This window comes from Acomys russatus, chromosome 16 (assembly GCF_903995435.1).
Source record: "Acomys russatus chromosome 16, mAcoRus1.1, whole genome shotgun sequence".
NCBI lineage: Eukaryota > Metazoa > Chordata > Mammalia > Rodentia > Muridae > Acomys > Acomys russatus.
Genome location: NC_067152.1, coordinates 31,187,371 through 31,203,074, shown reverse-complemented (window position 1 = coordinate 31,203,074; position 15,704 = coordinate 31,187,371). Strand labels below are relative to the sequence as shown.

General features: G+C 42.9%; 1 pseudogene; it reads right to left on the bottom strand.

Annotated features, from left to right (window-relative positions):
• Positions 1–12,630: 12,630 nt before the first annotated feature.
• Positions 12,631–12,744, bottom strand: LOC127200867 (uncharacterized; annotated as a pseudogene).
• Positions 12,745–15,704: the final 2,960 nt, after the last annotated feature.

Sequence of the window (15,704 nt, the reverse complement as noted above, 5' to 3'; positions counted from 1 at the left end):
CTGGGCTCAGGGAAAGGATGATGACCTGTGGGCTCCTGCCAGGGTTAGAGGGCCCCCTCAGTACCCCAGCAGAATATGAGAAAATGAATTATAGAATCATAACAATTGAATCTGTTGAGACTTTAGAGAAGGGGGATTTGTTTGTTGGCTTCAAATTATGTATTGGTATATTTTTTTTTAGTGTGTTGAAACTTGTTCAAGTAAAGCATTTTACTCTGGTGCCTTGATTGAAGAATAATTAAAAACCATTTCATTAATTTTTTTAAGTCTAGAAATGGAGAAAACCCCAAATCTCATATGCTTGTATTTTTTTAAATTAAAAAAGTAAAAAAACAAAAAACAAAAAACAAACCAAAACACTATGTGTATGTGTGTGTATGCATGAGTGCTAGCACCCACAGAGGCCAGATCCTCCCCAAGAGCTGAAGTTCCAGGCAGCTGAGAACCGCCTGATGGGGTGCTGGGAATTGAACTCTGGTTCTCTGGAAGAGCACTGAGTGCTCTTTCCTGGTGAGCCATCTCTCCAGCACACTTGCATTCTTTAATAGTGGGAAAAGTGGGTTAAACAGAACAATTCAATTGCCAGGCATGGTGATGTGTGCCTGTTCTCTCTGTACTTGGAAGGCTGAGGCAGGAGGATTTGAGTTTAAGATTCTGTTTCAAAAACAAAAAGGAAAAAACATTGGCAATTAGGCAGGAACCATAATATTTGTGTTCTGACATTTCTCATAGCATTTAAACTCTTGAATGTAAATTCTTGGCCCATGCCTCTAATTCTATCTCTTGGGAGGCAGAGGCAGGTGGATCTCTGTTAGTTCGAAGCCAGCCTGCTCTACATAGGAAGTTGTAGGCCAGCAAGGGCTACAGAGTAAGACCTCATCTCCAAAGATCAAAACCAAACCAACCAAACCAAACCTACCCCTCCCCCAAACAAACAACAACAAAAACTATCCAGGACAGGGGCTCGGGGGTCTGTAACCTCCTGTGGATAAACACAGACTCTGGCTTCTAACAATGCTTCTGGCTTTACTCAGCGGCAGTGTTCCCTGTTCTAGATCTGAATGGTTCCCTGTTCTAGATCTGAATGGTTTCTGTCCAAGTGTAATTACTTTACCAAGTTTCTCAAACTTGTCTCTCACTCTGGTTAGGAACACAAAGGGATCAGGGAAGAAGGTTTAATTTTTTTTTCTTTCTTTTCTTTTCTTTTTTTTTTTTGGAGACAGGGTTTCTATGTGTAACCTTAGCTGTCCTGGACTCCCTTTGCAGACCAGGCTGGCCTCGAACTCACAGCGATCTGCCTGTCTCTGCCTCCCGCGTGCTGGGATTAAAGGCGTGCACCACCATGCCCGGTGAGGAAGGTTTAATTTCTAAGTTAACTCAATAAATATGTATTAAGGTCTTCCTATGTTAAAATAGGGGAAAATGTCAATTTCTATTGGGTGGAGTTAGCAAGAAGTAAACTTTGGTTTCTTTTTAAAGATTTGTTTTTATGTGTATGAGTGTTTTGCCTGTAGGTATATTTGTGTACATACATGTTTGTGTACCACATGCGTGCCTGCTGCCTGAGAAGGTGGGGAGTCTCCATGTGGGTTCTGGGAGTCGAACCTGTATCTTTTACAACAAACAAGTGCTCTTAAACACTGAGCCCTATTTTATTATTTTTCAATAATCAAAACATTTTATTTTATGTGTATAGGTGTTTTGCCTGCATGTGTGTCTGAGCATCGCATGTGTGCCTGGTGCTCACAGAGGCCAGAAGGGGTATCGGACTCCCTGGAACTGGAGATACTGATGGTTGGCTTCAGGGCATCAGACAGTACTCTTTCAGAAAAGCACCGTGGGCTGTGAACTCTGTCTCTCCAGCCCCTCAGCTGATTTCTTTAGAGACAACTTCATTCTGCTTTCCTAGGTTAGCTTCAAATTCCTGAGCTCAAACATTCCTCCTTTCCCAGCCTCATGAATATGCAGGACTACAGGCACAGGCCAAGTGCCTAGATAGAAGTAAAAATTTGCAATTGTTAATTAATTAATTAATTTTTGGAGACACGGTTTCTCTGTGTAGCCCTGCCTGGCCTCAATCAGAGAGCTGCCTGCTGAGTGCTGGGCTTAAAGGCATGCACCACCACTCCTTGGTGACTGTTATTTATTATTAATTGTGATAAAATAGTTATTATGTCTATAGAAGCAACTACCTTCACTTCTGCTTTTTGGGTGTGCCTGGGGACCAATTCTAGGGTATCATACCGGCAGACAAGTGCTCTGTCTACCACAGAGCCACACCCCCACCCCTAGGTGAACAGGTTTTAAGCATCTAGTTCAGTGTCGTTAACCATGTTCATTTCGTTACATGTCAGCTAATGGATGTTTTCATCCGACAAAGCCAAAACTTTATGTTCGTTAAACAATATTCCTTCCTCCCAACCGCCCTACATTCCCCGCCTGTGAGTCTGACCACTCTAGATACCTCTATATTTTGTTTTATGTGTTTTGGTGTTTCGCCTGCATGCGTGTTTGTGTGACACGTGTGTACACCACATGCATACCCTTGGAGCCAGAAGAGGGCTTCAGGGCCCCAGGACTGGAGTTTCAGACAATAGTGAGCTGCTACCATGTGGGTGCTGGGAGGTGAACACGGGTCATTGCTCCGGCCCCCAGCAGACAACATGGGGAGTCAGCTTTCTCCTTCCAGGACATGGGCCCTGCGGGTTAGCTCAGGTGGTTGGCCTTGGGGCCACGTGCCTTTACCTACTAAAGCATCTCGCTGCTCGTGCTGTCTTTTGGTTTTTCTTCAAAGCATCCACATTCAAGAGAGTGAAGTATTTTATTGTTGTTACTGGATAATGTTCAACATCTTTTCACCTGCTGATTTGTCATTTTAATATGATATCTGGAGCAATGTCTATCGGTATGCTTTGATCACTCGAAAGTGTTGGGTTAAGTCGTCCTGGCAGAGGCTCAGGAGACATGTTTAAAGATCCTCCGTGGACGTCTAAAACTGCAGAGGATGCTGAACCTTACCAAGGAAGGCGACGGCTCTTTCTATGCATGCATGTCTAAGGCAGAAATTGAAGTTGTAAAAGTAAGTACAACAGGAGCTTAAACTCAGCAGCTACTGTGTTCATGCGCTGAGCCTTTCATCTTCTCTGAGGGGTGCACTGCCTGGCTTCTCTTGGCAAACCTGAGTTGCTACCATCATTATTCTTGTGCTTTGGGGTCATCGTTAAGTAAAATGAAGATCAGACAAGAAAAGGCCCACAGTGTAGCAGCAGTTACCTGGTAACCGAGATGGTAACTTAGCGACTAATGTGGCGATGAGCATAAAGTGCAAATTCTGGACAAAGGATTGGACCTTGTCCTTAGCAGGATGCGGGGAGGGGCAGTGCTAAATGTTACCACATTACTAAGAATGGCATATGATTCCTAATCTATGAATCATCTGTTTCTGGAATTTTCCATTTAATATATTTGGACAGTGGTTGACTGTAAGAAGGTGGAACTATAGAAAGTGAACCTGTCTATCAGAGAGAATGACTATATTTGTTTTTTTGTGCGTGTGATGCTGGATATTGAGGCTAGGGTCTCACACATGCTAGCCTAGTGCTCTGCTACTCAGGTATATTTTAAGACCTACATTTACACTTTTCATCATTGAATTATAAGGTCTCTTTATATATATTTGGATACCAAGTACTTATTAATATATCATTTACAAATATTTTCTCTTATTCTGGGCCTTTCCCCCCACCTTAATAGCATCCTTTCAACCTTAAAAGTCAAAGCTAGAACTTTCTTGTATGCTGAGAGAGAACTAATAGATCACTGCCTAAATTCACCTCTTTTGCTTTATTGATATGGACACAAAAGTCCAACAAATTCAAAATTGCTTTTTTTTTTTCTCTTTGGCTTTTTGAATCCGGGTTTCTCTATGTAGCTCTTGCTATACTGGAACTCACTTTGTAGACCAGGCTGGCCTCGAACTCACAGCGATCCACCTGCCTCTGCCTCCCGAGTGCTGGGATTAAGGGCGTGTGCCACCACCGCCTAGTTTGGATTACTTTTATAAAGACTAGAGTCAGGAATAGCTACTTTATAAGCTACATGGTGATACCGAAGAGGGAATAATGTAATTAAGAGTACCAATGAAGGTGTTAGACAACTACATGAGCCATCTATAAACAATGGACTGTAAAGGCAAAATGAATTCAGCGTAGCTGGAGGGATGACTATACTCGTCGCATTGATCACTAGACAGAAAGTAGCAACTGACCAGACAATCATGGCCAATAACTCCAGGAGCAGACGCTGTAACTCACCTTTAGTTCTACTGGCACTTCTCATGAACTTGTGCAGATTCACCATTTCTTTTGCTGAAAGACAAGATTAAGAGTCAGAATTATGGGCTGGAGAGATGGCTCAGTGGTTAAGAAGACTGGCTGCTCTTCCAGAGGTCCTGAGTTCAATTCCCAGCCACCACATGGTGGTTCACAACCATCTGTAATGGAATCTGATTCCCTCTTCTGGTGTGCATGAAGACAGAGCACTCATACACATAAAAAAAAAAAAAGTCAAATTATATACATTTCTGAAGTTGAGGTGTGGCAAACTGTAGAAAACATTCAAGTTATATGGAATTTCTGCCTTAATTCATAGCACTACTTGTGGTGCTTTGAATAAGTGTGGCCCCCATAGGCTCCTGTATTTTGAATGCTTGCTCATTAGGGAGTGGCACTACTTGACATGGATTAGGATGTGCGGTCTTGTTGGAGGAAGTGTGTCACTGGGGGAAGCCTTAGGAGTTTCAAGCGCTCAAGCCAGGCCCAGTGTCTTTCTTTCTGCTACTTGCGGATCCAGACGTAGAACTCTCAGCTCCCTCTCCAGCACCATGGCCGCCATGCTCCCCGCCATGATGACAATGGACTAAGCCTCTGAAACGTAAGCCAGCCTTTCTAAGAGGAAAACACTTTCCACGGTCAGGTGTCTCTTTACAGCAATAGGACGCTGACTAAGACACTGCTTTTGGTGTCTTAATGTATGTATCAAACCCCCAAGTATTAAGATTTGGGTTAGAACTGAAATCTATTTTTTCTTCTCATCAAAATGTGGGTTAGCTTTATTTGTTTGTTTGTCTGTTTGTTTTTTGGTGCGTGGGGCGCAGGGTGGTGGCAGTGGTTCAAGACAGGGTTTTTCTGTATGGCCTTGGCTGTCCTGGACTTAGTAGACGGCGAGGCTGGCCTGGAACTCACAGAGATCCTCTTGCCTCTGCCTCCCTGAATGCTAACTGGGATTACAGGCATGCGACAAACTCTTGGGAGAAAGTGGACCTAATGGTTTAATTTCCTGTGTTTAACTGAGTTTGCCATGGCCAGATAAGCCAATTATGTGTTTTGTTTTTGTTTTTGTTTTTAACACCAAGAAAGATCTGTGGCAAGTTATAGAAGCCTGAAGTGGATCTTCATGAGGTTAGCTTGGTCAACAAAGGGAGCTCAGGGCAGCCAGGGCTACCCTGTCTCAAATAAAAAAGGAGGGTGGCTGAAAATATGTCTTCTACCTTCCACTGGTAATTTTAAAACAAGAACTATTATCACTCATAAGTTTGTCATAAAAGGGTAATCTGTAAGTTTTACGCTGACACACAAAGGGTCAATTGTGATGATGCAGTCACGACCTAGTGTCACCTCTTTAATTAAAGAGGTTATTTCAGCTTCTTTCAGGCGCTTTGTGCAGAGATTGCATGAGGGGGCTACTGGGGTTAGAGAAGCTGAAGGTAAAGAGGTATCTGGAGAATTAAATATATTTGTGGTGAAAAAAAATATAGAAGCCTGCAAAGGATAGTGGCTCTTTGTGGGCACAGAGGCACCATGCACGAGGTAACCTCCTACTCAGAGGCAGTGTGCCAGTATAGGTAGAAATATCTCCCTTGTACAGGTGCGAATCCTTTGATCCCTGCATTCCTAACCCTGAGGATCAACTCAGGTTGGCAGGCTTGGTGTTGAGTGCTTCTGCCCACTGAGCCATCTTCTTGTAACCCCCCAATTTTTTTTATCTTTAATTTTCTTTATCAACTTGGAAACATGAAGGTAAATACCCGAATTTAAATGTATCTTTTTAAAATTAAAGTTTATTGTGGGTGTATTTGCATAAAGTCTCTACATTTTTCTTAAATTCTTTCAACCAGACATGTAGAGACAAATCAAAAAGTCATTCCCCACACCCTCCGTGTTTATCCTCACATGTTGGGGACACAGAGACAACATCTGAGTTCCTCACTGAAGGATGTAAGCTTGGGTTCTATGGCCGAGGGATGAGGGTGAAGAGAGTTCTTCAGCATAATACCAAACCTGCCCATTGTTTTCTATGTGAGCATAGGACATAGGTGCCCACTGTTTTCTATATGAGCATAGGACATAGGTGCCCACGGTTTTCTATGTGAGCATAGGACATAGGTGCCCACTGTTTTCTATATGAGCATAGGACAAAGGTGCCCACTGTTTTCTATGTGAGCACAGGATGTAGGTACCCATTCTTTTCTATATGAGCATAGGACATAGGTGCCCACTGTTTTCTATATGAGCATAGGACATAGGTGCCCACTGTTTTCTATATGAGCATAGGACAAAGGTGCCCACTGTTTTCTATGTGAGCACAGGATGTAGGTGCCCATTCTTTTCTATATGAGCATAGGACAAAGGTGCCCATTCTTTTCTATATGAGCATAGGACATAGGTGCCCATTCTTTTTTATATGAGCATAGGACATAGGTGCCCACTGTTTTCTATATGAGAATAGGACAAAGGTGCCCATTGTTTTCTATGTGAGCATAGGACATAGGTGCCCACTGTTTTCTATATGAGCATAGGACATAGGTGCCCACTGTTTTCTATGTGAGCACAGGATGTAGGTGCCCATTCTTTTCTATATGAGCATAGGACATAGGTGCCCATTCTTTTCTATAGAGCATAGGATGTAGGTGCCCATTGTTTTCTATATGAACATAGGATGTAGGTGCCCATTGTTTTCTATATGAACATAGGATGTAGGTGCCCATTATTTTCTATATGAACATAGGATGTAGGTGCCCATTGTTTTCTATATGAACATAGGATGTAGGTGCCCATTCTTTTCTATATAAGCATAGGACATAGGTGCCCATTGTTTTCTATATGAGCATAGGACGTAGGAACATACAACTATGTCTGAATTAGGGAGGATATGCTGATAAAGCTATGGATTATTACCAGAATGCAGAACTAATAATTATTTTTCTTTCTAATTAATCTCTCTGAGTATGTACATTTTCTATAATGGACATACATTACCTTGACTTTCCAGTGCTGGTACTCAACGCGAGGCCACTGTGCATGCCAGGCAAGTGCTTTACCACTGGCCACACTCCCAGGTCCATGAGCTACTTTAAAAAATATTATTTGCAGTACATCTCAAAAGCTAAGGTTGCTTTCCTTTTTTATGTTTATGTGTTTTTCCTGCATGTATGTGAATCATGCATGCGCAGTGCCTTTGGGGGCTGGAAGAGGGCAGTGGGTCCCATGGGATTGGAGTTGCAGGGGCTTGCGAGCCACCATGTGGGTGCTGGGAACTGGAGTCAGGTCCTCTGGAAGAAGAGCTTTCAATAGCCACGCCGGCCCTGCAGCCTCCACGCGCTACCTTCACAACCACAAAATACTAAATACATGTCCTCAGATTATCCATTTTAAGCTGAACTGTAAGTTTTCACTCACGTTTAAGCTTCTTCAGGCCCTCCATTATTGACTGCACGATAACCTTTCCATTCCCTGCAAAGAAATTAATTCAGATCCAGAGGCAGCCACAAAAGAGGTTAGAAAAGCTAGAGAGAGTAGTGAAGCTTTTCAAAACAACATGGTACCCAATTCTCATCCCCACAGGAAGTACAAGGCTGAAACTTCTGTGTGTTCGCTTTGGAATTTGGATTGGCTTTCCCCTCAGCTGTATATGGTGGGAAAAGGTATGACTTTTGCAGGGAGACAAGAGTCTCTGCTTATGCAGCGTGCTTCCTTTTTTACACAGCTCAAAGAATGTGGTGGATAGTCACAGGTTACAAGCCGGAAAGTGCTACTTCCAACAGAATCTGGCCTCATTCTAGAAGTATCTTTTCCAAATAGATGACTATATATTTTTAATTTTTTATAGTCATTTATTTGTGTGTGTGTGTGCACGCGTGCACGCACACGTGTGCATGAGCACCATAACATGCAAGTGGAGCTCAGAGGACATCTTGTAGGAGTTACTTTTCTTCTTCTGCCATGTGGGTTCTGGGGATCAAACTCAGGTTGTGACACTCGGCAGCAAGTGCTCTCTGCTGAGCCATCTCATCGGCATGTATATATGCATATATGTGTGTATAATGTTACATACAACATTATGTATAGTACATATGATATAGTAAAAGTGAAGGTCTGAAGAGAATATGATGGCATATGCTCAAATGTTAGAGTAGGGGAGGCAGGGCCTCCTTCCTGTCCTGACAGGTCTTCTAAAAAGTTTTTTTTTTTTTTTTTTTTTTTGTCGGGTGTAGTGGCACACGCCTTTAATGCCAGCACTCAAGAGGCAGAGGCTGGCAGATCTCCATGAGTTCAAGGCCAGCCTGGTCTATAAAGTGAGTCCAGGACAGCCAAGGCTACACAGAGAAATCCTGTCTTGAAAAACCAAAAAAAAAAAAAAAAAAAAAAGAAAGAAAGTTGATGTGTATGATGGAGCTCAAACACAAGGCATATTTTCTGTCTCTAACAAAATCCTGTCAGAATTCAGAGAAGAAACAGTGGTGTTTTGGATGAGGGGTGAATGGAGGGACAGTAATGCAACAGGGACCGTGAGGCAGTCAAACGGGCTCTCAGGAACACATGGTGGAATGGGAGAGAGAGGGGAGGGCAGCAGTCTAGACAGAGTGGTGGTAACTAGGGACAGAAGTAGGAACACGGCAGTTTTAGGGACCCGTGCTTCAGGGGTTTGCAGCAAACAGGACAGGAACGGCGGAGGAGACAGCTGAGGCATACACATGGGCTACGCTGCAGGGTTTTAATTTGTTTGCTTTTATGGTGCTTGCACATGATGGTGCTGGGCCAGTGCTCCACCACTGACCTGTGCCTCAGCCGCACACAGGGAAGCTCTGTTCAAGTACAGGCCTACACAGAAACTACCCAGCCATGTCACTGAAGCATAAGACCTAGAAATGTTACCCCGCCACGTGCTTACCTTGTATAAACAACAGAAACAGTAGTAGAAGACTTAAAAAAAAAAAGTAGCCACAGAACACAAGGACCAGTGGATAAGTGACACATCAATGTACAGCATTATAAATCCCAGTAAATGAGGGATGTGGTCAGTCACCTCAGACTCCATATATATATATAATTTTATTTTTGTGTTAGAATCATGCCCTCCCACACACTAGCTTACTGGTTATACTTGGGATTTTAAAAAGGAAAGCACAGGCATAATTGTAACACACAACCCCGTCTCTTTACTTTTTACATTCTTGGTGGGCAAAACGTGGCTCATGGAGCAGCCGCACTGGAGCTTGTTAGAAACGCAAGGCTTCACCCTGGACCTGGACCCAAGCCAGTAATTTAACAAGATTCAAAGGCGTGCTTGCTGGTCTTATGTCAACTTGACACAAGCTAGGGCCATCTGGAAGGAGGCAGCCTCAGCTGAGAAAACACGCCTGCACTAGTGCTCCTGGGTTTCATAAGAAAGCAGGCTGAGCAGGCCATGGGGAGCAAGCCAGTGAGCAGCATCCCTCCATGGCTTCTCCATCAGCTCCTGCATCCAGGTTCCTGCCCTGTTTGAGTTCCTGTCCTGACTTCCTTTGCCAATAAACAGTGATATGGAACTGTAAGCCAGATACATCCTTTCCGCCCCAACTTGCTTTTTGGTCATGGTGTTTTGCCACAGCAACAATGACCCTAACTAAGATAGAAGGTAAGTCACACACGCACTCAAGCGCTTTACATGATACAAAAAGGATCATCTCTGAGGTCTTCTATGCTGGTGGCAAAAGTGCACTTTTAGGAAGCCACCACCACCCGTGCAGAAGCCCTCACCGTCATATGTCAGGTAGGGCATCAGCTCTTTCAGGTCTTCTTCCGTGAGCTCGATCCCCTCATTCGCCAGAAACTTGCTCAAGTTCTGGATGTCAATTGCTTCTCCTTAAAAAGGATGAGAAACGGGGGTGCAGATTTATTATAGAATCAGTTCTCACAAAGGATGACCAGTGCTGTCTGTGCTTATGCAGACCACCGCCCTTCACACTTGGAACTAGCAGGAGTGCTGGGAAGTCCCCTGTCTGTAGTTCTGCTTTGCTGTATTAGCAGGATATGACAAAGAAAGTACTATTCTCCAGGATTTGAACAGCCCCCTGCCCCCCATGCACCAGACTAGGCTCTAAGCAAGGCCTCGCTTTTCCTTTTCTTCTCTCTTCTGCCTCCGTTGCATATTCATTTTTTTCTATATGCCACCCTCCCTTCTTTTTGACAAGGTCTCCCTGTGTTGCTCATGTTGCCTATGTCATCCAGGCTGGTGTCAAAAACGCAATCTTCCCGCCTCACTCTACTAAGCGGTCTGGGGTCACAGGTGTAAATCATTGCACCTGGAAATACACACCAGTGAAAACTTTAACTTTTTGAATTATATTTGTCTTTAATTTACTTCTTTGGTCACTATGCACCCTAGCACTTCATCTCATCTCAACACAAAGAATAAAGTTGTCTTTGTGAGAGATTTAATTGCTATAGTAATTTAAGGGCCATTGTAGTACGCTGTTACTACTATAGGGGGCTGCAGGGGGAGGAAATCCAATTACGCTATCACAAAAACAGTTCTCAGGGTTTTTCCTAGTCTTTGATAATGACTGTATTTATATAAAGTGAAAATCTTATGTGAATATAATTTTGTATTTTGTCTGGCTGTAAAGACCAGGCTCATCTCAAATTTGTGATTCTCCTGCCTCAGCTTCCTGAGTGTCACCATGGTTGGCTTATGATTTATTTTTCAACCCCAAATGATTTCTTTATAAATATTTTTTAAAGTAGCATGTAATCTTTAAAAAAAAATACTAACACTGTAATCTTTAAAAAAAATACTAACGCTTTTTAAAATTATTTTTTTAGGTTAGTGTACAAAATGACAGATTTCATATGGCATTGTTGTATGTATGTCATTTCACTCTGGTCCCTTTCCTCATCACTCCTCCCTATCTCCAGCTCGCTCCCCTCCCCCACAGTTAGCACCCTCTGGTTTCCTGCAACATGCATCTATTACCCTCTCTGTCCCACCTCTCGCAAGCTCTCATCTTCCCCTCTCATGATCCCCTTTCTAGTTGTGTGAGCTTCAAATATACACACATGTGCACACATACATACACATATGAGCACACACACATAGGCATGCATGCGCAAGCAGTATTAAATTCATAAATGAGAGAAAATATATTGCCTTTCCAAGTCTGGCTTAATTCATTTAGCAATGATGTGCAGCGTCCACTTTTCTGAAAATTTTATGAGTTGGTTTTTTTTGTTTTTTGTTTTTTTCCTGAGACAGGGTTTCTCTGTGTAGGTCCTGGCTGTCCTGGAATCACTCTGTAGACCAGGCTGGCCTTGAACTCAGAGATCTGCCTGCTTCTGCCTCCTGGGTGCTGGGATTAAAGGTCTGTACTGGGCTGGAGAGATGGCTCAGTGGTTAAGGGCACTGTCTGCTCTTCCAGAGGTGCTGAGTTCAATTCCCAGCAACCACATGGTGGCTCACAACCATCTATAATGTGATCTGATGCCCTCTTCTGGCCTGCGGGTGTACATGCAGACAGAGCATTGTGTACATAATAAGTAAATAAATCTTAAAAAAAAAAAAAAAGTCTGTACCACCATCACTTAAAGCTTTATTTATTTATTATATATACAGTCAGTGCTCTTAACCTCTGAGCCATCTCACCAGTCCCGGTTTTACTACTCTTTATGGATGATTACAGTTCCGTTGTCCTATGTAATCCACTCATTTGTTGATGGACATCTAGGCTGGTTCCATTTCCTGGCTATTATGAATAACATATGGCTATGCAAGTATTCTGTGGTAATTGATAGTGTTTTCCAGTATTTTTCCTAAGGGATAACTGTGTCATATGGTAGCTCTATTTTCAGTTCTTGGAGGAATACTGATATCCCCACTTGCTGCACAAGTTTACATTCCCATCAGTAATGAACACTTGCTCCTCTTTCCCTACATCCTCTAGCATTTTTTTTTTTTTGATGGCACCCATTCTGACTGGGGCGAGATGGTATCTCAAAGAAGTTTTGATTGGCCCCATCCGAGCTAAGGCTGTTGAGTACCTTTCCGAGCATGTATTGGTTGTTGGCATTTCCTTCTGGAGTACTGTTTATTCAGTTCATTAGGTTATTTATTAACTAGATAAGTTGTGTTTTAGGTGTTTTGTTTGAGATGGGGTTTCTCTGTGTGGCCCTAGTTGTCTTTGAACTCTCTTTGTAGACCAGGTTGGCCTTGAACTCAGAGACTCTCCGACCTTTGCCTCCCCAGTGCTGGGATTAAAAATATGTGCCACCACCAACTGGCTTATGTGTTTCTTTTCACAGTTCTTTATATATCTTGAAAAATATGTACTATTTCATGTATTTGTGTGTCATCATTGTGCAGGGGCCCTGTAAACCTTATGCTTAATCTTCCAGCTTTAGTGTAAGTGTATAGTGGTTCCCATATTTACACTTAGATATTTCTAATCTACCATAGTTTTCTTGCTACTTACTATGAGAACAAAAGTCTTGAAAAAGGTTTTTAAATTTTACTCACTATAGTTACTCAGTATAGGGGATTGTTTGGGGTAAAGGGTATGACTAGTTCTATAGGTTTGGATATCTGATTCTGTATTGGAAATTTCTGGGGAAAATTTCAGGGAATGCTACAGGTATCAGCATAAATATATGTTGTTGTTTACTCACATTCAGTACATCCACAGAAATGGAAATATGCCACATAAAAGAATCTAAACTTTACACATGGTGGCACATGATTATAATCCCAAAACTTGGGAGATAGAGACAGGAGAATTAGGATTTCAGGGCCATCTTTATCTACATAGTTGATTTCAGTGGCCTAGTATTCATGAGATCCTGCCTTGAAAAAGCAAACCATACCAAACTAAAGAATTCCCTAGCCATCCATCCCCAACCATCCAACAACCAACCATTCAACCAACCAACCAAAAACCACCCAACTATCCAACAACCAACCAAACATCCAACAACCATCCAACCAACCAACCATGTACATACAAAGAGCAACCTTTATGCATGGGAAAGATATTTGCGGAATATTTAGTAGCTAAGTGTTTAAGATGCTGCGTGTAAGTGTTTCCTATCATGGCTTGAAACTCACCCTTGACGTAACTGACAATATCCATCAGTTCATTCAGATCCACAGTTTTGTTACCTGTAAATTAAGGGGAGAAGATTCTATGCTTCTACGTCTCATAAAAATTATGCTCCATTACCTTTTTAACTTATGAAGAACCTAAGAACTTAGTCATCCTCCCCCTGCCCTGAGTTTTCCTTAGAATTTTATGAATTTATCCACAGAGTTAACTGTGCTATCTTGGAGATAAAGAAAGCTTATACTGTGAAATGAATAATTATTGTATCTTCTATTTTTCCATTGCTTTAGGGACCACCAGAAAAAAATATAGTTATTTTCACTATCTGCTAACTGAAACAGCATTTTTTTGAGTATTACTTTAGACAACAAACCATGGTAGCAGCCGCAGAAGCTGCAGCCTTGTCACTAATGTAAACCATGCGAGGTTCACGTCAGTGCTGTTGTAAACAAGTCGACATGTTGCTTATGCTCATCTCTGTTCTAAAAACGACAACAATCTGACCTGCTAGAAGAACTCACACACTTTACAAAAGTATTAACCATTTGCATTTGAATGTTTTGATAAACTATATTTCAGCACGACTTGTTTCTTGCTAATCGTGTGCACCTGAAAAATTACTCAGAGGGGAACTATTACAGCAGATGCAGAAACAGGTCCACAGCACAGTAAGGTTAAAACCCCTGATCTATATGAAGACAACAGAGTGTCCAGGAAGAACTGGAGCAGGAGAGAGAGAGAGAGAGAGAGAGAGAGAGAGAGAGAGAGAGAGAGACAGACAGACAGACAGACAGACAGACAGACAGACAGACAGAGACAGAGTGTGTGTGTGTGTGTGTGTGTGTGTGTCAGTGTTCGCATAAGGGCTATATTTCCCTGGCCAGCAGGGTGATGTTGGGGGTACTCACCTTCAGGTGGAAGTGTGTGTGTGTGTGTGTGTGTGTGTGTGTGTGTGTGTGTGTGTGTGTATGTGTTAGTGTTCACATGAGGGCTGTATTTCCTGGCCAGCAGGGTGATGATGTTGGGGGTACTCACCTTCATGTGGAAGTGTGTGTGTGCGTGTGTGTGTGTGTGTGTGTGTGTGTGTGTTCGCATGAGGACTGTATTTCCTGGCCAGCAGGGTGGTGATGATGTTGGGGGTACTCACCTTCAGGTGGAAGTTGGGACACTAGTTCTTCAAGTTCTTCATCTCTCATCTTAATTCCCATGATTTTCAAGAGAGATTCCACTTTCTTAACTTTGACCCGTGGCCCTTAGGAAGGAAGGGAGGGGCAATGATTCGTAAGGGCTAAGGGTGCTGATCATGACCGTACATAAAAATCCTGCTGGGAAGTCAGACCCTGGAGCTCGGGAAACTGCCAATGTGTGCCTGTCCTGTCCCAAGATTTAGATAAATATGACATAAGCACTCCTTTTTTTTTTAAATTTATTTATTATGTATACAGTATCTACATGTATGTGTGCACACCAGAAAAGGGCACTAGATCCCACTATAGATGCTTGTGAGCCACCCGGTGGTTGCTGGGAATTGAACTCAGGACCTCTGGAAGAGCAGACAGTGCTATTAACTGCTGAGCCATCTCTCCAGCCCCCAGCATTCACTTCCTAACAGGGTTTACATTTGTGGAAGACAAGGAGATGTTTGTTGCCTTTTTGGGTGCTGGGAATCAAACTTAGGCAGTGTTCTGCCTGACATTTTACATACATTCCTTCATCCTCCTCCTTACAACCCTCTTATGTCTCCCCCTCAACTTCATGTGTTTTGAGTGCTGACCCCTGTTAGGGGGCTCATTCCTAGGGAAGATTAAGTCTCCTCCCCTCAGTAGTCCTTAATTGTAGCTTTTCATCTCAGCCAAGGGCTCTGTCACATCTCCCTCATCCACACTGACAGCCGGGTCAATTGGATTCATTTCTTTTATGTGTATGAGCATTTTGTGTGCATGTATTTGTGTACCCCGTGTGAATGCCTGGTGTCCACAGAGGTCTGAAGACAGCGTCAGATTCCTTGAGACTGGAGTTAAGGATGGTTGTGCAGCATCCTGTGGGTGCTGGGAACTGAACCTGGGCCCTCTGCAAGAGCAATGAATGCTCTTAGCCATTACGCCATCTCCCCAGGCCCTACCTTTACTTTTTTTTTTTTTTTTTTTTTTTGGTCTTTTTCTAGACAGGGTTTCTCTGTGTAGCCCTGGCTGTCCTAGACTCACTTTGTAGACCAGGCTGGCCTCAAATTCACAGTAATCCACCTGCCTCTGCCTCCCAAGTGCTGGGATTAAAGGTGTGTGCCACCACCGCTGGG